This window comes from Cyprinodon tularosa, unplaced genomic scaffold (assembly GCF_016077235.1).
Source record: "Cyprinodon tularosa strain WSP-4 unplaced genomic scaffold, ASM1607723v1 ctg68, whole genome shotgun sequence".
Classification (NCBI taxonomy): Eukaryota; Metazoa; Chordata; class Actinopteri; order Cyprinodontiformes; family Cyprinodontidae; genus Cyprinodon; species Cyprinodon tularosa.
Window position 1 is genome coordinate 402849 of NW_024039429.1, and position 23924 is coordinate 426772.

General features: G+C 38.6%; 1 protein-coding gene across 3 annotated transcripts in view; it reads right to left on the reverse strand.

Annotated features, from left to right (window-relative positions):
* The window catches only part of LOC119771577 (disks large-associated protein 2-like), a 156186-nt gene that overhangs the window by 125789 nt on the left and 6473 nt on the right, over positions 1–23924 (reverse strand). Inside the window, exon 1 of one of the 3 annotated variants that reach the window (XM_038267660.1) lies at positions 11670–12010. The exons of the other annotated variants lie outside the window; for them this stretch is intronic. The gene's annotated coding sequence lies outside the window, so the exon portion shown is untranslated. Of the gene's footprint in view, positions 1–11669; positions 12011–23924 lie in introns of those variants that run through there. 3 annotated transcript variants of the gene reach the window in all.

Genomic DNA, 23924 nt, shown 5'->3' on the forward strand with positions numbered 1-23924 from the left:
GCCGTGGATTATTCTTGTTTCTCTTTACAATACTGGACAGCTTTGTGCTGGTCTATCACTTGAAATCCCATTTAAATTCAAAGAAATTCATTTATCAAAATGATCTCTATCCTCAAAGGTTTTAACATGTAGAGTTTAGGGTTGACGATTAACTTCCAGAGTAACTACATCACATTCTCTTCTGTTAATTTCATCTTACTAAACTTTGTCATACTCTTACTCACTAGAATCACTCTTTGTATGATCTGGATGAATTGTCTTTGTAAAGTCCTTTGAGATGACAGGTGTTGTGAATTGGCGCTATAGAAATAAAATGAATTCAATTAGTTTGTGATCTACAAAGGTGTCTCATACTCTTACACACAAACACACATTTGTTTACCAGCATCTATAATTATTTTACATTTGCTACAATAGAGCTTTAAGATTAGCCAACGGCAGAAAGAACATGGGGGCTGGCTCAGAGCTTGTCTACCTGACAGTATCTTTCCTGTGAAATTGGTAGACAAGTTCCTTTTGTATCTCTGCGTATTTCTGTATGTCTGCTTCTGTCTCCTTGAACCCCAGTCGGCCTCTGCAGATGGCCGCTCACACTAAGCCTGGTTCTGCTGGAGGTTTATTCCTGTTTAAAGGGAGTTTTTCCTCTCCACTGTCGCTAAACGATTGCTTGGTATGAGGGATTGCCTTTGAGTCAATGAGTTGATGCAATCAACTGTTTTTTTCTTAGATAGAAAACTTTGAATCAATTTGAATGTATGATCTGGTTGAATTGTATCTCTAAAGTCCTTTGATATGACATGTGTTGTGAATTGGCACTATAGAAATAAACTGAATTGAATTTCATTAGTTTATGATCTATAGAGGTATCTCATACACACAAAAACACATTTGCTTACCAGCATCTGTAAGGCACTTATTTTACATTTGCTACAATAGAGCTTCAAGATTAGCCAACAGCAAAAAGAACGCAAGAAAGCTGTACAACACAGACAGACGAACAGTATTTTACTGTGTTTTCACAGTACCACAACTTAATACTTCAACAATTGTGCACCAGCATCAGTCAATGACTCCCAAAGTATCTGTACGCCCGTTAACACACTGTTAATCCTCCTTTACACATACAGGCACACTCTGGCCCAGATCCATCGTATGAAGAAGCAGTGTTTGGAGGAATGTACAGCAGAAAAGAAAGGGGGTGGGAGAGGAAGGGGGGGGGGGGGGGTTGGGGGGGATCAGCTACACCTCCTCAGAATCTCCATGGAAACAAGCTGGAGAGCAGCATTTCCTGCTCAGCGTACTGTCAGAGAACAGAGGATGTATCCAGTCCTCATTAGGCAAGCCAAATCCACCACACACAAGGCATCTGACTTCTGTTATTAATTGCTATACCTTTCCCCACTCCCAAATATATATAAAAACACAAAAGAGGTATTTACCAAAGCTCAAAGGGCCATGCATTTCAGATAACATATTGGTCTTTTACACTTATTTCTCTCCTCCTGCTGTTAAATTTAAAATGATTTCTATTCCATCAGTGTTAGTTTTAACGTTGTGTATTTCCTGCATATATATTATCTGACTTAGTGAGGTAAAAGTTGGAATATATACACTTAAAATTAGAATTTATAAAAAAAAATGGGTATTCTGTTAAGAAAATTCTTTAAAATCTCCTCTCGACATATATACAACATGTCTGCACGGTGAAAAAGTTTGTGAGTAGGTAGAAGTGGCATTCATGCTTGTTCTTGAACTTAAGATGCATTGCAAGGCTCAGGAGGCTTTCACTGAGCTAGTTTGAAGTTGATATTTATTTACATTGAGTTAGAAAACATCCAATTAAAAGATGAAACAAACAGTTTGAGCCACAGAGCTGGAATGGATAAAATGTTTTACAGTCAAGGCAGTGTAAATCCAGACTGATTCTTAAGTGGACCCCTGTTGTGGTCAACAATCTTTATCTTGTAAAAAAGCTAATTTTTTACTATTTAAAAAACTTCCCCACTGTACAGTAAACCCTGTTTTCTAAGTGTTTCTCTCTGATGCTCATATCTAGCTCACTCCTCTAAACGCTCTCTATATTCACTCTTGTACTCACTCATACACCCCCACACAGCTTCATTTGCTACCAAAAATGGCACTACACTTGGAGGGATTAAAACTGGGAACTGGAATTCTGGATATTTCCATCTAGGTTATTCGTTTTTGTCTACAGGACATCAAATCTGGCACTAGGGAATAGTGATAAAGGGATAACATTAGTTTAATTATCACTATAGAGCAACAAAGAAAGCTGAAAATAAGTATAAAAATTATTCCAGATAAAGAAGTGGGTGAAACAGTAAAGGAGCAAACATTTGAAACCAATACAAACCAATACGTTATGGGTTTGCGGGTAAAGGATTTTTACCTGGCTAAAAATTATTTTTTGCAGTCAATTCAGTTTTGTTGACTAAAATCTTTTTTGGAGTTTTTTTTAATTGCTTGTTATAAAAAAAAAAAACGCTAAGTTTGCGTAATATGACCACTGAGTGGTAAACTGAATAGCACTGATAATCTTAGACTTACACAACTTTTATTGTAATTTTGTATACACAGTCTTAACAAAATGAAATTTCGTTTTGTGCAGCTTTAAGACAGTAATTGAGCAGCAGCTTAACACTGAAAGGGATATTCTATTCCATAAAGTGCAGCGGTGATCCAGTGTAAACAATGTGGGACAAAAACAAGGGTGCAAAAACGCATTGATTTGTTGAAATCAACTGAATTTTCTTAGATAGAAAACTTTTAATCACTTTGAATGTATGATCCGGTTGTAATGTATCTGTAAAGAGCTTTGAGATGACATGTGTTGTGAATTGGTGCTATATAAATAAACTGAATTGAATTGATATTACCCTCATCCATCTCTGATATAAGCTAATGAGCTTTGAACCACACCTCCACGAATGCCCAATCAGCATCCAGAGTTCCTCTTAAAAGGTCTTCAGTCCACAACTTAGTCTGCTACCCAAAGCTACCTCCAGCCCCTCCTCCATCATCGTAGCTAAAGCTTCATCAGAGTGTCAGTCCTTCCAGACTCTCCCAGACTACTGCATTCCCTGTCTCATCTCAACCGGTTTTGACAGAAGACCACCATGCCTGGTTCTGCCAGAGGTTTCTTCCCAACTGGGGGTTTTCCTCTCCACTGTCGTTTCATGCTTGCTCACCATGGACAGGTTAATGCAACCTGTGTTATCCAAGCTGGACTTCCATCTTTTAGGTCCCTGAGTGAAGCAATAGTATCGGCTCATGCAGCACATGCATGACTGATCAACTTCGTCTATCTCCACTCCACCACCAGTTTCAGGCCTGGGGGAACACATCCCTGTTCTTTACTCCTGTTTATGCATATCAAAGCAAAATTCAGCACTAATGTCTCCTGCCGAAGTCTGAGTGCCAAAGAATAAAGTAATTGTAACAATAAAATTCTTCTAATTGTCTTTTTCTTTCCATGTGAGTTTCTCACATTGAACTACAGTAATATTTGTAAAGAACCAACTGCTGGTTTTAAATAAAGATTCACCAATTCTTTTTTTTCCAATTCAGTCCTACACTAATACCTGGGGTGAACATATTGGCCAATATCAGAAAGCTATCTGATTAAACTGTTGAATCAATCAAACATATATGCCATGTGAGAAAAGGCTATAGCCTTAAAATAGAAATTGTTAAAAAGAGAAAAAAAATTAACAAAACTATAAATGTATTTTATATTATAAAAAAAGCAACAAAAAGACAGAAATAACAGTTCCATGTAATGATTGGATCTCTAATATCTGATATCAAATCACTGATAGCCAATCCAACTAATTAGTCAATATGTGGGGCAAGCTGAGTTTGTCCGGAGTGATCTGTTCTAAGGAAAAGAACCGTAGAAAGAAAGCTTCAAGGTGTAAACGCAGAGCTTTTCATAACAAGGTGTTGGATCAGTGAATCTCTAGTATTGAATATCAATATAATGATATAATAAGTTGTCTTGTTGTATAATTGTGTTGAATTTCCACAAAACTATATATTTGTATAGTCAAAAAGACTGAAAATAAATTTGTCTTAGTTAAAACAAATGTTAATAAATATTAGGAAAGAAATTATATTTTTTCAAACATTTTAGGGTTTCTCTATTTTAAAATCTAGATATAAGAAATAGGAATTAAATTATGGTTATTTAGATATGGACTTTCTTTAAATCTTTATTTTTTTCTTTTTCAAATTGTATCTAGCTGCATTCAGTTTTTTTTTAATGTGAGGCTTGCAGACCCCTGATTAGGCAACAGAACAAAATTGTAAAGTGTTTGTTAATTAGCCCCCAATCTTCCTTAGTCCAACTAAGCATCTGTGTGATGCGCTGGATTAACAGATTCATGGAGACTTACAACTTAAAAGAGGTCTAGGGGACATAACTTAAACCCTAAAAAGCAATTGGTAATAAAGTCATGTGTTTGCATTTGCCATTAAAATGCACATGTATAAAAGCAGTGCTGACTCTAAAGCAATGTTTCTAAAACTGTTATAACTATGGTTTCAAGTATTGAAAGATAAAAATGATTCAATTCAATGTGACAATGAGTTAATGGAGCAAAGCAGCCAAAAAGATGAATTATTAAAGTACCTCACTTAGGCATTACATTTCCAAAAGAGAGGGGAGATCATTTCAAGTACTCCCAGTAGAAACTGAAGTGGATGACAACAAACGACAAACAATAGGTAGTGGTTTCCTCTATGAACTTTGATTCTAAAGCTGTATTTTTTTTTTAGAAGTTTCATGATCCTTCACCAATTGGATTTGTCCAATAGATTTCCTTAGTGAATCTCTTTCTTTTGAATAGATTTATCCCTGTCCAGAGGTTCCCTAAAGATATCCTTTTTCCCAAATGCCATCACTCCCTTTAATTCAAAATGTAAAGCATTTGCTCATATGAACTGCTTTAAACCCTAACTTTATGTATTTTATTGGAACACTTTTGATCCATATTTGGTATTTTTTATTGTTTGTTTTTAAACAGGAAAAAAAAAAACATAATTAAAGCAGAAGTATAAATAATTGGGGTTTTTCTTGATTTTACTTAAGTGGTTTAATCATCTTATTAAATTTATTTTTAAATGTATTACTGAGTTTTACTCAGGTATTCATGCTGTACAAACCGATGCCTATGTCCGGATAACAATTTATACTTTAACCTGCCTTTTATTTCCTCTGTTGTTAGTTATTATTGGGAGTGGCATTGAATGCATTCAACCATAGTGCTGTCGGTTCAAGCCCCAGTTCCGGCTTTCAGTGTCGTTCTGTCCTTCGGCAAGACACTTCATCTGCATTTCCTACTGATGGTGGTCAGAGGGACTAGTGGCAAAGTGTATGGCAGCCTCACTTCTGTCAGTGAGCCCCAGGGCAGCTGTGGCTACAACGTAGCTTGCCACCAACAGTGTGTCAGTGTATGCATGAATGACTGAATGAAAGTGCTTTGCTCAAGTCTACTGACTTGAAAAAGCGCTATATAAGTACAGGCCATTTACCATGTAAAAAAATTAAAAGATAAAACAAACACAAACAGATAAATACATTTTTGACCTCTTGTACAACTTTTTAAAAAATCCTGTCAAGATAGAGGTAGATATATAAAACTTGGTGTTTACAGAAATGGTGTTAAAGAAAAGTAGAACTGCTTCAAGGTATTTTTATGTTCAGACTTTAATTATAAGCTGCTGAGACGAGATGCTTTGAATGTCTGAAAGAGGTTTATGATCTGATGAGATGCAAGCTGCAAGCTGATAAATGGAGATGCAGCAAAAATAATTAATAGGTGCCACAGTCATGACAGAAGATAACTGACAAGACAGAGAAATGATGTGCATCTGCAACAGTCTGGTGTATAAACTTTAAAAAAAAGACAGAAAATAAAAAACATGAAATCCTTCATGAAGAGGATGGTAAATTGTGGATTCTCGGGGAGGTGCCATTACTTGCCACATCTGTCTTATTTTGCAGCTATAGGAAATTTTTATTAATTAAATATTTTTGAATGCAATCCTTTAAAAGTAGATGAAAAAAGAATAACAAACCATGCTAAATGGTTTCATGCATGCAAATTTGAATTAATACATCAGTGTATAACACGGACTCCATTCAGTTAATAGATCAAGATGCAAAAAAGGAAATTACAGCATGTAGAAAAACATCAAGCTTTGCTCACCAAAATGCAAATAAGAGATTAACCTAGATATACAACTACTACCTTCAAGGTATGTCTGTTTAGGCAGTACAGATGCACCGAACTGAATAACACAACATGGGAGCTTTGTTTGAAATCATTTTGTGGCCACAACTATTGTACAGTTTAACAGAATTATCCTGTATCTTTATGAGCTCCGCAGCTTTGCACAAGGTAATGAATCGGCCGTTAGATAACTAGAAGCTAATCCTTTCTTCCTGACCTCCAAACCTCAGCAGAAAAACAAAGATTCAATTAACATTCAGATGCAGTGTGGCTTAATCCTGAAAAAAATCGGAGACTAAAGTCGAAACAGATTAGTTATTATTAGATATTTTCATGAGGGAAGGATTTAAACAGAAGCAATGTGCAAACTTTGGAAGAATATTTTTATTAAGTCAAACTCTGTTATGTATAAAATTTACTGAATCAAATTATGGATTAATCTAAACACTTGAGTCAGAATCCACAATCTGAGCTAAGTGACAAACACCAGTAGTGGATGTTTAATGTAGGAGCTGATTACCAGAGTTATGCTCTAAAGAGGGCAAAGTAACATATGAACATCGTAAAAAAAAAAAGAAAAAAAAAGGAATACAAAAATCCAGTTAGTGATGAGAAAAACATTTATTTGAGACCTATTTTCACACAGGGGTAATGTAGGAAAAACTAGGGATGGGTTAGTTAATAGCAGAAAGGCATATTGAGGTTTTAACAGCTCTGGTTTCATAACTGCAAAAATTGCACCTTATCTCTTCTACCGTTCAATTAGTTTTAATTAGATAGATGGCAAATGTACTCTCACAACTGTTGCTGCACACAGCCTGTAAGCTGGCTGAAAGACAGCCAATGCAGTCTCCACACATTTACAGAAAGGACATTGCGGAAATATTTTTAGTAGTAAAAGCTACAAAAGGGCAAGCCTTTTATTGAGCCGTCTACAGACTCTACTTGATTGGATAGCCAGTATAATACATCAACAGCTATCAGCTTATTATGAAAAAGAAGATCAATTAAAGGTAGGATATATTGGTTAAAAAGTTCTTAAAAACTGCTACTTTATTTACCTTTCATCAATAAAATTTCTTTAAGTCTATAAAAGATTTGGTAGTTATAAAGGTTTTATACATTGATAACGTAAACTCAGCGGTTAATATGTTATCTACACAGAATGAACAGTTTGTGTATTTTCTATTTTGGAAAAAAGAAGAAGGATCAGCTCGTACGTTTTTTTAAAAAGCTTTTTGAAAATATACTAATGCAAGTTATAACTTGTCAAAAGATACAAAAAATAAATTATGCCTACATTTACAACCTCATGAGGTAAACACTGAAGGAATAAGTGGGTATAAAATAACATTAGGAATCATGCAGGTGGGATTCAGTCTGTGCAGGGTGCCAGTCTAAACAGGACTCTGTCAATAAAGCTGTTTTAAGATAGAAAAATGTCATTTGTGCAAGTGTCTAGAAAAATTAAAACTTTAATTAAGATTCAACTGTGTGTAAGAGAAAGACTGTTTCATTACAGCTGCAAGATGTAAATAAGTTTCACAGTTCATGTTAACTGACTAAAATGTACAACGACTTAGATGAATAAATTAGTCTTAAAGCTATAATGACCACTGCTGACAAAACTGTGAATAAACTAAATTAAAACAAGCTGTCAGAGTTAACACTTCATATGCTCAGAATTAAGGGCAATTGATATTCTACACATAACCTAAAATGCATATTTTTGGACTGTGGGAGGAAGCTGAAGTACCCAGAGAAAACCCACACATCCACAGTTAAGACAAATAAAAATACACTGTTATATGTGACCAATTTTTTCAACTTTTATGAATATTTCTCCCTTTTTTATATATATATATATATGTTCGAAATAACTTTCCCCTATTCTTTAACAATTTGAAGTGCCTTCTTCTTTACTTTTTTTTTTCACAGCCTACAAATGATGTGTGATGTGGTTTTTTAAGAACCACTATGGAACAGATCATATTAAGTGACTTTCATGATTGAAAAGAGCACCAGGGAAGACTAGGAAGTTCTACCATCTAATGATCAAATCAGGCCCTCTTGAAGCCATCGCCAAGCTAAATTTAAATTCTTTATCCTATTTCTTTAGTTTTGTGTTCTCATGCATTATAAAAGATTTAATTAAAAGATTTGACACATTTTTTGGAAATCTATATTAGTTGACATTACCAAAAAGCTAAAGCTGCGGTCATAGTTTTTTTTCTAACTTGCCACCTACTACGTGTAATCTAAAATAGCTTTTTTTTTTATTTGGCCTAAGCATGAAGTAATTCTTAGGGGTGTAAATCACATCCATCATGGCGATTCGATTCAGTATCGATTTCCTGACCCAACGATTCGATTATTTTCGATTCTCAAGAATACACCACGATTCGATTCGATTAATCGATTAATCGGTTAAATTTCTCCTTTATTATATTTTTTTTTTTTCCACCTTACAGGCTAAACAAAGTTTCAAGTTTGAAATAAATCAATGAAAGCTGTAATATCATTATGCATTTTCTTTAGAAACAACAGCAAATACCAGAAGTAGAAAAGTTGCATCAAAAAATACTGCAAAAATACTGCACAATATCAGTGTAATGAGTTCAATACAATACCTCGGCTCCAAAGAAACTGTCCAACATATTTTTTTAGAATGTAATAAATATACTCAGGAAAGAGAGATGTTGTGTAGAGAGTTAGACAGGAATAAAAATAAACTAGATATAAGGGAATTGTTTCAAAGGTCATCTGGGGATGTAGTTTTTGGGAGTATTTTTAATTTTCTAAGAAGAACGGGTATTTTAGGGAGAATATAATAGTTTGTCTGGTCCATACTCCATTCTGGAAGGTGGCGGTAATGCACCTATAAGTTGTTTGCCAACCGCCATTAAAAAACAGAAGAAGAAGAAGGCCCAGTGTGTCGACGTCACCGCCCCCTTGAGAGACGCTCCGCTGCTCCTCTCCCAGATTGTAGCTGACCGCAAACAGTGCAGCAGACAGGAGGCCGGCTTGTTTTGTTTTTATGACCGAAATTGCGGAAAACAACTCGTGAAGTTTGACCTGCTAGAAGAGCGAGGTGCGCGAGAACGCTGGGAGCCTTTTTCCAGCTGAATCTCCGCTCTTTTTGGCTCTCATGTCCCTCCGTTGTCGGACTAAACTCGTCCCCACTTCCTCACCTCCTCGGCCGAATCTAGACCCACAGTGTGTAGCTCAGACCACGCTTCAATACTGAGCATAATTTAAAAATGTCTGTGTCAAGCTTACTGCAACACACTGCTGTAAGAGTATAACCAGGAAGCGCGGTAGGAGGGCAAAATAGGTTTAGCGGCACCGCAGCACGGGAGGGAGAATTACGCCCAGGAGCAACTGGATAAAAATAGACCGGAGGAAAAAAAAAAACATGAATCGATTATCTTGCGGACGTGTCCATGCATCGGATCGTCGGCTTTTGGATCGATGCATCGATACAAAATGATTAGTATTTACACCCCTAGTAATTCTAATAAAGCCTAACTCCAGTTTAATGTATAAAGTATTTATGTCCTTTATGTGGCACCCCTGTCCTGTATTTTTTTTGTATGTACGAAGATGAATGACATTACATTAATATTGCCCCTCAACTCCGTTGTGTTGCTAAAAACCAACTTAAGCTAAATCTCTATAGGCTGACTTAAAATTAAGACGGCGTCCTGTCAACATTTGTGCAGCACAGTCAGTGCTGTGGAGTATTTTATTTTGAATATAATGCATTGTGACGTGTGATACATATATTTAGTAAAGTCAAAGTAATTGATGGTAGTCTTTTTAGCTAACGATCCTTTATAAGGTAAATAATGGCCAATGCTTAAAGCAAGGACTCTTCATTGAAACCTAAATGCAAGGCAAAGCATTTGCAATAACATGATTTATTAGATAATGTAACAAATTTTATTGTGGTTTGCATAGGCTTTGTTTTTAGTCCTCTAATGTGACAGTCATGAGAGAGTAATTTTGTTCTGCTTAGAACATCAAAACATGTCAAACTCATCTCAAATTTGTGTCGAAGTCAAAGGGAACCAAAAGTTAAGGAGGTGTGTTTCCTTCCTTCCATTCATCGAAATATTTCCTCTCTTTGCTCAGGAATGTAAGAGGGGTGAACCTCCAGCAGGGAATAAACAAGAGGTGGGAGACATCTTGGACAAATCAGGTGTCAAAGTATTCCTTCAACTATCAGATCTAGTCAGTCATATCAGTAAATAAAAAACCCTTTCCCCAAGGTAATGCATGGTGTACCCTCGTAGGGCGGCCAACTGAGCCTTCTTCTTTCATTCCAGCTAAATGAAGCATTTCAGAACGGCAGTGTATCTGCTGGAGAATCAAAGACTGAAAAAGCTGCCTGGGAGCTATGAAGACCAGCGACTCTGCTCCTTTGAGAGCCTCCTCTGCATCCCAATGCCTCGCATGACAAACGACCAGCCAGACACCTTGCTACACAGGAAAAGCAAGCCGGATTCAGTCTGCACATCTGTGTGACCGTGTCTGTGTGCTTACATTTGCTTTGGGTAGGAGTTTCAGCTATCCTCTGCTCAACATCATGGTAATGTAATAGGGTGAGCATTTTAAGTAATTTAATCCAATCAAACAGCAGAAATGCAAGATTTGGACATCACTGCAGCACTGGCAAGCTTTTATGTTTAATTATGTCATTATTAGACGCCTGTGTCCAGAGAATGAAGATGAGGAACACCTCATTAGAGTCACTGTACAGTAAGAACCGGTGTGTGACAGAAAGGCTTGCAGTTTTTAAACCAAAGGTTTTAATAATATCAGAGAGCAATGGGCTAACTTGTCCTACAAATTCCCCAACCTAAAACTGCACCCACGGAATTGTTCAGATGAATTCTGTTTCTTTTCGTGGAGCCAAACTGAATTCATAAAAACGATTACATAACTACCGCCACCACAAAAAGAAGACACAGTGTCCGGTATCAAAAAGGCAATCATTCCGCAACTTGTAGGGCCAATAATGGGGAGCTGTTTGGTCACTCTGTCACGATAAAAAAAAGGAATCCTCTGGCTTTTCATTTGCGACGCCTGGATGAATTTCTTTCATTCTGCTTGGGTCTGTTTCACACGCCTACACTGACATATACCAAACACTTGCAAATCACTCTCAGCTTTGGTGGAAGCCAAGCTGATTTTCCCCTAAAAGTAGACAAATGTGTATGCCTGTGACAGCTGTCTGTGATTCCCATTGATTGCAAGCAACACTGGTTACCTAATCTGCTGTGGCAACTTGTCTTCTACCTGTTAAATTCAAATGCATGAAGGCTGAAACAGATGTACACTTTTTTTTAGAAAGAATAAAAATGAAAGATGCATTCTCAGATGTGTTCTCAAGATCAATCAGAGTTGTCCTACCTTACAGCGGGTCTATGTTCCAGAGACATTGGAGCACATATGCAGCGCGGCTTCACAAGATGACAGGGAAGTGCTGATAGTCATGCAGAGGTGTGTCTCATTTGAGAACAGTGGGGGATAGCAGGATTCCTCCTCTGCGTTTTTTTTTATTTGTTCCTTTCTTATCTTTTCCAAAGCCCACAGATGAATGGAGTACTGACATAGGAATAAGAGGAGGAGGAGGAGATGGAGGAGGAAGAGGTGGAGGTAGAGAAGGAGGAAGAGGAGGAGAGGGAAGGCTGAGGAGGGAGCAGTCTGCCAGGCTGCTGTGGATCACCTGGAGCAGTGTCGGGCTCCGCATTTACTCCTCCACTGCAGCAGTGCGAGGCAGCAGCACGGGTTGCATGTTGCTTTCACGGATCTTTGTAAAGCCAGGAGATGGAGTTTCTAATCTGCTGGATTCTGGAGTTCTGCAGCTCAGTGGCTCTACAAGCTCTCATCCCAATCAGCATGCATGCACATGCTTCCTTTTTCTATCTGCATTTTTCTGTTTTTTATGCATTTGCTTTGCACTCTCTGCAGTCCTCATAGAGGCTATCCACAGCAGCATGGAAATATGTAGCTCATAATTCAGTGCTGTCATTATCCTCTTTGAATTGTGCATATAATCATATACGTCCCAATTTCAAATAAGAACGGAAAACATCCCAAATCCATTCTCTGCAATGACATCATTTTCTGGCAAGAAAGAAGTCATTTTCTCATGCTCTTCTTAGGATCCCACTTGCATCACATAGATCAGGCGTGTTTTCTGTTCCACTTCCAGGTGTTCAAATGGAACAGAGTCCATTGAGAAAATGAATCACGACAGACCAGAGAGCCAAAACCAGTGATTCCCTTTCAGTGCTGCACCTCTAACCTCATCAAAGCAGCAGACATTTAAAGGTCTGAGATTTCATTTTCATCTCAACTAGAACCACAAATTTTACCCATCAGGCAAAACACTTGATGTAAAAGTTTAAATGCCCTCACATTCCCCTCACGTCCTTCCTGCTTCACAGCCTCCTCTTCATTCTGCAGCAAAAGCAAAGCTTCAAAGGTTTAGAGACAATCTGAGAGAGAAATTAATACAGATTAAGAAAGGATCCTATTGATTTTAAGGCTAATGTAAGCAGCATTTGTATTCTGAGCAACACAAGTTGAGAGAGAGAGCCAAATACTTCTCTGATTAAGAAGAAAATTATATGCGAGCATCAGATGATACAGAAAATTCACATATAATATGTTAATATGTGAATGTGTAAATATATAAAGGTTTTTGTGCATAAGACCTGTTAAAGATAGGCTCTGTGTATGCATCCTGATGCTCTATCTCTCCTGTTGTTTTCCCTGAAAAGAGATCACTCGGGACAAACTCTTTAAATAACATTACATAACTTATATGTATTAAATAACCAGGAGACATGAAAACAGATTTTGAAAGAAATTGTAATCTTACTCAGAACAGAGAAAAAACAGAATGGAAGCTGCTCACCACCGGGCTCAACTCTCAGGAAGTGGCCCCGATTAACAGTTAAAAAGGCATTTTATACATCTCCAGTCTGCCACATCATCATATTTTACATCATACACATTAGCAGATGATTAGACATCCATGGCTCCAGCCTTTTCAAAATAGGACACCGCTCTCATTACATTTCCAAATCTTTGCCGCGTACAAAATGAAGATTATAACTGTATATCCAGACAGAGAAAATGCCTAATTAGATTAAAACGTTAGTTCTGACACTCAACAGGCAGCCCATACCTTGGTGTGATAAACTCACACAACTTCAATGATAATTATCCTAACAGACCTCAGAGTTTCAACTAGGAGTCAAATAATGTTTATTAACAGTTAATTATCACTCAAAAATAGATATTCTATTCTGTTTTGATAAAAAATGGAATCCAGTACTGGTCTGAAGCTTATATCCTGTTATCTTCATATTAAATTAGGCTTTTAAGGAATGAGAATTTTCAAGAATGAAAACAAAACTATAAATGAGTTCAAAACATTGAATTTATTGTAGATCTTTATCATGCTACACTGGTGGTTGACTACTGTTCTCATTTAAATATATTGTGATGCTGGAAGAGACCTTGATTTTAAGGATAATGTATTTCATCCATTTTCAATAGTGTTGGGTTAACAAAAGTCTGTTTTATCAATCCTATAACCATTTTTGATGTGTATTTGGTCTTATGAGCATGATAAAGTAAAGCTGTTACTTAATCTCCATTAACCTTTTACCCTAAAGTTAACGGTAATCAGTTAAAATGATGAAAAGCAACCCAAAATAACCAAAGCTAATATAAACTATAACACCGTTGAGACTGTCAGTCTGCTTCATGCCAAGCGTAGATTGAGATGATGTGCACTATGAATTAACAGTTGATTCTATAATCAATAACTACAATGAGATTAGCACCTATTCAAATGGACTGGAGATCATAACTGTATAACTAGAGACTTTTGTTTTACAGCAGTGACGTGCGGTGAGGTTCATAGCTGGTGAGGCACTGACGTCATCAGAATCAGATTTGCAAATAGATGCATAGATTGACAGCAGTTTACAGGTTATGTTTCACTTCTGCATCCTTACACATACAAACTGTAGCTCACAAAACACACATTTCCTTAAAAAACAAAACAAAATAAATGTTATTACTGTCTTACCTTTACTTATAAATGAATAGAAGTCCTCCTTATCTTCCTTCAGTTTTAAAAGTCTCTCTGTCTCAATGGAGATCACTGCCAGGGAAGAAAGCCTTCCTTGATCCGTCCTGTTCCTGCCTTATGTTTTCAGTCTCTTGAGCACCCCCTGCCATGAGGCAAGAGAACTGCCTGCCTCACCTCGAACTTGTTCTCTGCCGTTTATAATCGCTCATTACACGAAACACGTTACACAAACACAGTTGGTGACAAAAAGCTCTGTACATTATATACATAAGCCAAATTATTAGAAATAAGTTCACATATTACATTTGTTTAAACCATTTTATTGACGCCGTACAGCAACATGCTCTCTCCGCTTTGCAGCCAGCGCAGAGCCAGGGGTTGCGCAATCCAAGGTGAGGCAGAGCTCGCTGCTGCCTCACCGGCATCGCTTCCAAGCATTTGAATGGGAAAATAAGAAAATTCAGCGATTTTGAACAAATAAAAATCGAAATTGGTGAAGCTACATGAAAAATGAATATTTTTTAGTACAAACCACCGGATGAATATAACAATTTAAATTACTTTATGATTATATATTTTCTTTCTTTCCATGATGGCTGGTGAGGCACTGCCTCACCTGCCTCCCCTGACCGCACGTCACTGTTTTACAGATACAACCATCTAAATATTCACTCAGAAATTATGAAATATTTGGAGGACTCAATGTGAGAACCTCCAGTATATTATAGTTGCCATGGCGGCGCTCCAAAGCAGTGGCCAAGAACGGCTCCTCTCGACAATTTCGGTAATTCCACAAAATATGCCGCTAAATACGATACAGACTAGACATCAAGACATCACTCGCATCTATGATCACCAACGCCTGCTGGAGCTACGGTCACACAATGTTTTAAATTCAGACATTTTTGACCTTTTAAAAAGCTGCAGTGTGCTACGGGCGGATGTAAACAAAACAACAGCGCAACATAACAGTAGCAGGAAGAGCTGTGCGAGACGGAGAAAGTGATGCTGCAGAGGGGGGCTAACTGCGAAGCTAAAGAGAAATCCCCACAGACATCCGCTTCCAACAATCCTGCTCTCCAAAGACCTCTCGTTGCATAACAAAATGGATAATCTCCGACTGGAACTGTCTTCAAGAAAGAAGATATGTAAGTGCTGTGCCATCATTCTGACCGAGTCTTGGCTGCATCCAGCAATACCGGACAATGCTATTAACCTGGAGGGGCTAACGCTGATAACTGCGCCGATAGGAACAAAGAACTAAGCGGTAAGACTCGGTGTGGCGGGCTCTGTGTTTACATCAACAACACCTGGTGTAAAAATGCTAGATGAGTCGCCAGCTTCTGCTCTCCAGACATCGAGTTTCTGACAGTTAACTTTAGGCCGTTCTATCTGCCCAGAGAGTTCAGTGTGGTTAGCATCACTGCTGTTTATGTGCCCCCCACTGCTAACACTAAAGAGGCCATGAAGACTCTATACCAGGCTATCTCTGAGCTCCAATCTGCACACAGAGAGCGTTTTCATCATTACTGGGGATTTTAACCAGGCTAACTTGAAGACTGTTCTCCCCCATTTCTACCAACATGTGGACTTTGCAACTCGGGGTGAAAATACTTTTGACATGGTTTACTCTAACTTTAAAGATGCATTCAGAGCAGCCCCCTGCTCCCACCTCGGTTCATCAGATCACCTATCTGTCATGCTTATCCCTGCATATAAGCCCCAGCTGATCAGGGCTAAACCGACAGTTAAAGAGTTCAGAGTTTGGTCTGAGGGTGCCATGGAGACACTCCAAGACTGTTTTGAACGCTCTGACTGGAACATCTTTAAGGCTGCATCAACATATGAAAACTCATTAAATATTGATGAGTATGCTATGACTGTGTCAGCCTACATCAACAAATGCATTGAGGACATCAGGATCAAAAAGAACATCACCACCCGTGCCAAACAACCACCCTGGATAAATGGAGAGGTTCGGAAATTGCTAAAAGCACGGAACTCAGCTTTCAAGTCTGGTGATAAAGAGGCACTAAGAACAGCGCGTGCCAACTTAAACCGTGCTTAAACCTGATCAGCGAAGCAGAACCACAGCCAGAAGATCCAAGATCTTTTCCACGACAACAGCAACACCAGGAGGATGTGGAAGGGCATTCGGATGATCACAGACTACAACACACTCTCCCCACCTGGTAGATACAGCAAACACTGACTTCCTAAATGAACTGAACAACTTTTTTGGAAGGTTTGAGGTACTAATCAGCATTGAAAGCCGTTCCACACCAGGGTGAGGAGGCACTAAACCTGGACGTAGCTCAAGTGAGGAAAACTCTGAGGTGAGTCAATCCAAGGAAGGCGCCAGGGCCTGATAACATACCTGGGTGGGTGTATAAGGAGTGTGCAGATCAGCTGGCAGGTTTCCTCACAGACATCTTTAAAACCTCGCTGGACCAATCCATAGTGCCAGCATGCTTCAAGTGTGCCACCATTAATCCAGTCCCAAAGAAGCCTCGGGTCAACTCACTAAATGATTACCGGCCTGTCGCACCGACTCCAATTATGATGAAGTGCTTCGAAAGGCTGGTTAAAGAACACATCCTCTCCAATCTGCCGCCAACATTCGACCCCTTCCAGTTCGCCTACCGACGGAATCGCTCCACTGAGGATGACATCTCTGCTCCTCTCCACCTGAGCCTGGCAAACCCGGAGGAGAAGAACACCCATGTGCGGATGCTGTTCCTGGACTTCAGTTCAGCTTTCAACACCATCATCCCACAGTGTCTGATGGGCAAACTAAAACAGCTGGGAATCAATACATCCCTCTGCAATTGGTTGCTAGACTTCCTCACCAACAGACCTCAGTCAGTCCGGGTTGGACAGAACACCTCTGATGTCATCAGTCTAAGCACAGGTTCCCCTCAGGGCTGCATCCTGAGCCCCCTGCTGCTCACCTTGATGACACATGACTGCGTCCCCAGGTTCACCACCAACACATCGTGAAGTTTGCAGACGACACCATGGTGGTGGGTCTCATAAGAGAAAACAACGACCTGGACCACAGAGAGGAGGTGGAGCAGCTGGTGGACTTGTGGCAAAGATAACAGCGTGGAGAAGACAAAGGAGATCATCTCGGTTTTCAGGAAGAACTGGCCAAACCCCCCTCCACTGGTCATCAACAGCTCAGCTGTAGAGGTGGTCAACAGCACCAAATTCCTGGGGGTGAACATCACAGACACTCTCACCTGGAATGTAAACACCACCTCACTGGTCAAAAGGGCACAGAAGCGCTTGTACTTCTTGCAGAGGATGAAGAGATCCCACCTGCCCCCACTCATCCTCCCCACCTTCTACAGAAGAACCATAGAGACCGTTCTGTCCAGCTGTCTCACTGTTTGGTATGGAGGCTGCAGTGCCTCAGACTGGAATAAAGTGAGGAGAGTGGTGAGAACAGCAGAGAAGATCATCAGGGCTCCTCTTGACCTCCATTAAAGACATTTCATCCCAGTGCTGCGTGTCCTGAGCCCGTAATATCATAAATGACCCTCACACCCCCACCATGGACTGTTCTCCCTGCTGCCCTCTGGGAAGAGAGTTTGAAGCATCCGATGCAGGTCCAGCAGATTCCATAACAGTTTCTTCCCCACTGCCATAAGACTACCGAATGTTTTGTATTGTATTTTATTATATTTATTATATTTTATCAATATATAAAAAAACGGAACATTTTAGAACTGTAAATTTACAGTCATATGTTTATATTACTGTTTTTATATATTTGTTACTATTTTCCAAGGCTGCACTTTAAAAAAAAAAATGAAATTGTCCAGAGAGCTGTTCTAAATGAAATTTATTTTTGTTTTACACTTGTGTAAATAAAAAATGACAAATAAATCTGTCTAAGTCTAAGAACCTCATATTGAGTACTACCACCAGTGGTAGCATAATGCTGAGGATCTGTTTTGCTGCCAGTTGCAGGGGAATCATCATCATCACCTCACATTTTCCATTACCTCTTCAATTGCACCTCTGCTTAGTGGCCATATAAACACATTATCACCAACAGCCACACACTTCAGTTCTTTAAACTAACAAAGTCCAAAGTTTTAGCGACCAAACTGTTGTTGTCACACCCTTCCTTAGCACACAATATGAAGGTGAACCGAGAAGGTACGGGGTAATAATATGTTACATACTGTAATGTAGAAAATGGCATATTAACATTAATAAAGAGAAATAGAAATGACACGACCTATACCTGCTTCCTTTAAATGCAGATAATGTTGAAATAAAGCACCTGAAAATAGAGTTTTCTATCTATTTGGAGGGAAAGAGAGACAGACAAACGGACAGACGGAAGGGCGGACGGGCGGGCGGACAGCCAGAGTTATAGCTACAAAGGCAGACAGGTAGATGCATACATAGATAGATAGAATTTTGACATTCTGTACACGTCATCAAAGAACACCTTTCTGTTGTTTTCAATGTTATTTTTTTACATAAAAAATAACATTTTTACATAATCATTCATAAATATGCAGTGTAATAACTACATCTCTGTCAGAAGAAAATTGAAAAAGATATAGTGATTTCAAAAATGCACCGCCTTAAAACACAATGTTAAGTGTGAGTGGGCGAGCTAACGGTGACAGCAGCGGCCGTTGACCTCCATTGGCCAGCAGCGCATTCAAGACACCTAGCCTTTTTTATTCATATTTATGCTGGAAAGTATTATAGAGTCATCATTTAGCTAACACTATCTGCATCCATCAGCATAACTAAACTTACACAATTTGTTTGGAAAACTATTCAAAGTTTTCTGCCTTTTGTTGGATCTGGCTGCTTTGCTGAACATCCTAAAATTCACACAAACCGTCAAGCATTACTCAGCCCCAGAAAATCCCCCATCGGTGATCCATAGCATTAGCAGGTTGGACTTGGGGTGTATTTAAAGAAGGCTAGGAAAAACATGTTGCCATGTGTTAACAGTTGCTGAAAAAGTGCGGGGGATAAAGCACACTAATAAAGGAAATGGGTGGGACATGTCCACCCATACACCACTGTCCATTATGTTAATTGCCGGTGGTGTTGAAGCATTGGATGGAACACTGCAGAAAAAGAACCAACTTCAAATTCCTCAATATAATTCAAGATAAAATACAAGATGTTTGAAACTTGGATGTTGTTTTGACAAGAGATGCAGGGATTCAGTTTTCTCCAATCTAATCCAATACCTACACCTAGATTAAGCATATCAGCCAATATCCGATACAGATCCGATACAGCTGTTGAATGTTGTGTATATCTTTCCATGTGAGTAAGGGTTTAGCATTGATATAAAATTGTTTAAAACAAAGTAACAAATTAACAAATACATAAATGTATTTTATTTTATTTATTGACAAATAGGCAGCAAAAAAAAGGAAAAAACTGTTTTATGTGAAGTGCACTCGATCAGACCGCTGATATACAATCTACGATATTCGATACAGCTAATTGGTCAATATCAGAGACAAATGACCCCCAAATGTGGGTGACTGCGGTGTTGCAGGCAGAAATTTGCCCTGCAACCGGAGGTTTGCCAGTTTAAGCCCCGACTTAGGCTTTTCAGTGTCATTCGCTTCTGTCAGTGATCCCCAGGGTGTCATGATCTTGGCCCTGATGACTGGTCTTGTTACTCATTTCATTCACTTGCCTAGTTCTGCCCAGTTTTTCATTAACGTTCATCTGATCCACCTGCGTCAGCTCCTTTTAACCTGTCTTCTTACAGTCATCTGTGTCAAGTGTTTTGAGTCCTTGGTGAGAGTTTTCCAGCATATCTAATAGGGGTGGAACGGTTCACAAAATCCACGGTTCGGTTCGATTCACGTTTTCGTGGCCACGGTTTTCGGTTCGGTTCAATTCAGTATATGTTAATTGTTACACCGAAATCCCATAAAAATTTATGAAATTAATGAAAAAATCCCCCAAAAAATAATGGATTGTAATTATTTTTAAATGATCCGCGGAAACCCTGGATCATTTCCGTATGTTTTGCTGCTTTGAATTTAATCATCTGGCGCATGCTCTCTACCATCTCCAAGGGACTCAGAGGGGAGCGGACAAAGCCACAGTGGGGGCTGTAGGCTTTGCTTTGAGCAGCCGGTCTGGAGCGCAGCGGGGCGGAGCGGGGGTAGCTGATGGAGTATGAGGGATTTTGGGGTTAGCATGACATGTTGGTCATGTTGCTGTTAGCATAAACAAAACGTGTTGCACACTGTTGCACTTTTATCCACAACTTTCTTTTCGCCGTCATCGTAGGTCACTCTAAATGCAAAGCGGCCCCATACAGCAGACCTATAAAGTGCTGCTGGCGCGTCTTCCAACTCCTGTTCTTTCCCACTCGCCATTCCGACACAATTCTCCACAACAACTGATTTTTTTCCCTGCTACACCCGGCTAAGCTGCTTCGCTTCTTCTTCTTCTTGTTTACTACTGGTGATTGGCTTTGGTCGCAGTACCGCCACCTCCGCTCTGTAGTGTAAACGCTTCGCCTATGAAAAAAAAGGAGCAGCGCATGAACCGAACGAAACACACACGAATTGAACCGAGACAGTCGAACCGAAAGGTTAGGACGGTTTTCATAAATCGTCCCATCCCTAATATCTAAGTGTTTGTGATTGCCTGATCCTGACCCATTATCCCTCTGGACCACTGAGTTTACCGAACCTGCAACTGACTCCTGAAACCGCATCTTGTCAGCAGCCGACCAGCTGGAACCAACCTCATTCTTTAAGACCAAGTTAGTTTGGCTCCGGGTACTTAGAGATTCACTTCCATAAAGAAAGCCCATATGCTGATCTTCAGCTACCAAAGAATACATGTCAGATTAAATAATACTACTTATATTTCAGCAATAGTATCAAGGTGTTACTCTATTTTATGTCTTGTGCAATGTCCGTTCGTTGTGCTGTTTTTTTTACATCTCTTTGCAGGTGATGAAGAAGTTTTATCGTTATCTCCCTTTTATCTCCTCTTTCTTTCATCTTTTCTAATTTTTTTCCCCTTTCCTGTTCTACTTACATTGCAGTGTCCATATAATCTGTAAAACGCCATGCATTATTATAAGAAAGCTATTCATCTGCATCAAGCGGAACACTATGGCGATAGCCGTACTGCTACACTTCTGAAAGTAAAAATGCTGGGCTCTTTTGGCATAAAGACAATTATTCTTATTGGCACATTACCAGACAGGACACTGTAAAAAAAAAAAAAAGACCAAGTTAGTGACTAACAAGTTCATAATCATCCTGCGCCAGATAGATGTGGTCACTATCTTTTGTTCTCTCCCTACAGAGGTTCCTGTCTATCAGGCTACCTAAGACCATGTCTTTATTTGAAAATCAACTATTAATAATCAAATAAATTAATTCCGAAAAATAAATATGTGGTCAAATGATCAGCAAATATTCAGTCTAATTGCTTGTTTATCGATACAAAAAAGTGTGTCTGAAGCCTGACTTTTAACCGAAGTGTATTGATAAACAGTTAGAACTATTAAGTATAGCTGTGAACCCAGTGTGGTTTGGGGTATTATTAACTTGCATAAAGCCTTAAAACTACTCAAGTTTATAAACTGCTGAGAAATAAAAAAAAAGCAATCAAAATACATTTTCCAAATGCAACTACTCAGCCTTTTTTACACTGTGAAAATGACCATCACCTCGGGTTTTGAGAATCACCAGTAAGTTCAAGTCATATGAGTTATGAAACAGTCCCATCTAGTGGTGTCATCCCATTAAATTTAAAACCCCTTCAGAAGAGATTGTACATGCACAAGATCCTCATCTCTAAAGTTTAAGCGTCATCTCTTGAAGAAAAAAAGACACTCAGAAACAGCAACATGTAGGCCTATTTCGTGCTTTATATTCCTTGAAACGATCTGGTTCAGATAGTCATTAACATTCTTTCTCAACCTTGAGAAAATGATGACTAAGATGTGATCAAGAGCAACTTCTGCATGCAGCTGATAAAGCTGATAAAACTCTTAATTCTTTAGGTTGTGCACATCAAACAGGCAAAGATGTTATACTATCTATCCTCCCTTCAGCAAAACTTTTCCTGCTGACAAAGGCTGTAAAATCACGGTGGGACACCACACATGATTAACTCACAGATAATCTCTCTATGGGTAGGTGGGCTGAATCACCACTGTCAGCTCATTTGTTATTCAAAAAAAAAGAAGACATTTTCACAATGTGATTATCACACATGATCATTTGTCTAAGTCCAGCAAATGCTGTTAGAGTTGACATACTATTGTTTTTTACTATGAGAAGTGCATTCAAATATCAAACAGCAAAAATGAACTAACAATGACATTTAGATCCTTACAAGACAACATGAAAAAGGAGCAGCAATTAATTCAGTAAAGCAAACCAAATCAATAATCTGTATTGTATCATTATATGGTCATGTGCAGAGATGGGAAGTACAAATACTTCGTTACTGTACTCAAGTAGATTTTTCTGATATTTTTACTTTACTTTACTACTTATTTTTATGGCGACTTTTTACTTCTACTCCTTACATTTTTACACAAATATCTGTACTTTCTACTCCTTACATTTTAAAAAATTGGCTCGTTACTTTAGTTTTGAATCATTTCAATGGAGTTACCATTATTATTTTTCACGTCATCAATACCAAATTCAATCTAATTGGATGGGAATCTACGTTGCATTTGACGCACCACTACAAGATGAATCGACAGATTCGGCGGTATTCATTGGCGGCAAATCATTGCAGCTTGGTGGCGGCGGCGTTAGCATAGTAGCATGGACGACAAGATGATTGAAAATGAACACAACGGAGATCTAGTCCTATTGGCAGACATCCATTTAAAATGTAGGCAACGGCATGAAAAAAGTGGTTTCTACTTTTACTTTTATACTTTAAGTAAATTTACAAGCCTGTACTTTGTTACTTTTACTTGAGTAAAGAAGTTTAATCAGTACTTCCACTTTTACCAGAGTATTTTTTTACACAAGTATCTGTACTTTTACTCAAGTACGGAAAGTGAGTACTTTTGCCATCTCTGGTCATGTGCAACATTTTAAAACCACAACAGACTTATTTATATGATCTTTCAAAGTGGTTTTGACCCAGATTATTCTAGTCTTTATGAAGGTCTTAACAGTTTCCTTCCTCTAGAGTTCTTACTGTGTCTGCATAACACATATTTCAATGATTATGAAAAAATAAAGGTCTACATGTCTTTATTACAATTGCCTATTGAATGCTACAGTATTTCTTTCTGCAGCCCATAAATATATTTGCATAGTTAAATTAATACTCCCTGCCCTCGCCCCCTCAAACAAGAGTCAGAGACAAAGCTGGAATATCTAAAAGGGCAAATATTACTCTAGCAAAAATACATATCTTTACGAAATTAACAAAAGTTTGTCTAATAACTGAAACTGAACCTTAGAATTCCACTTCAAAAATTGTTTTCGAGACACAACAGTGGTTTCTTCACTGAATCTGTGAATTGTTTTTTTCTGAAATGTTTATGTCTG